Source organism: Cariama cristata, unplaced genomic scaffold, assembly GCF_000690535.1.
Source record: "Cariama cristata isolate BGI_N322 unplaced genomic scaffold, ASM69053v1 scaffold38742, whole genome shotgun sequence".
In the NCBI taxonomy this organism is placed as follows: Eukaryota; Metazoa; Chordata; class Aves; order Cariamiformes; family Cariamidae; genus Cariama; species Cariama cristata.
The window spans coordinates 3,274-3,483 of NW_009602763.1; positions in this window are offsets into that span (position 1 = coordinate 3,274).

The window sequence follows — 210 nt, forward strand, 5'->3', positions numbered from 1 at the left end:
GCTGCTCAGCCTCTTCCACCATCTTAAGTCCAGCCCCGCACAGCTCACTGCAGGAGCCCTTTCACTCATTGAAAAGGGTATTTCCTCAACAATCTCCAGTAAAGGGGGATACGAGTTAATTTAGGGTTAATTTAGGGTAGGTTGCTTGCAGCCCAGTGCCCAGGGAGGTGCAGCAAGCTGCAGCTCCCAACGCTGCTGTGCTGCTGCCAT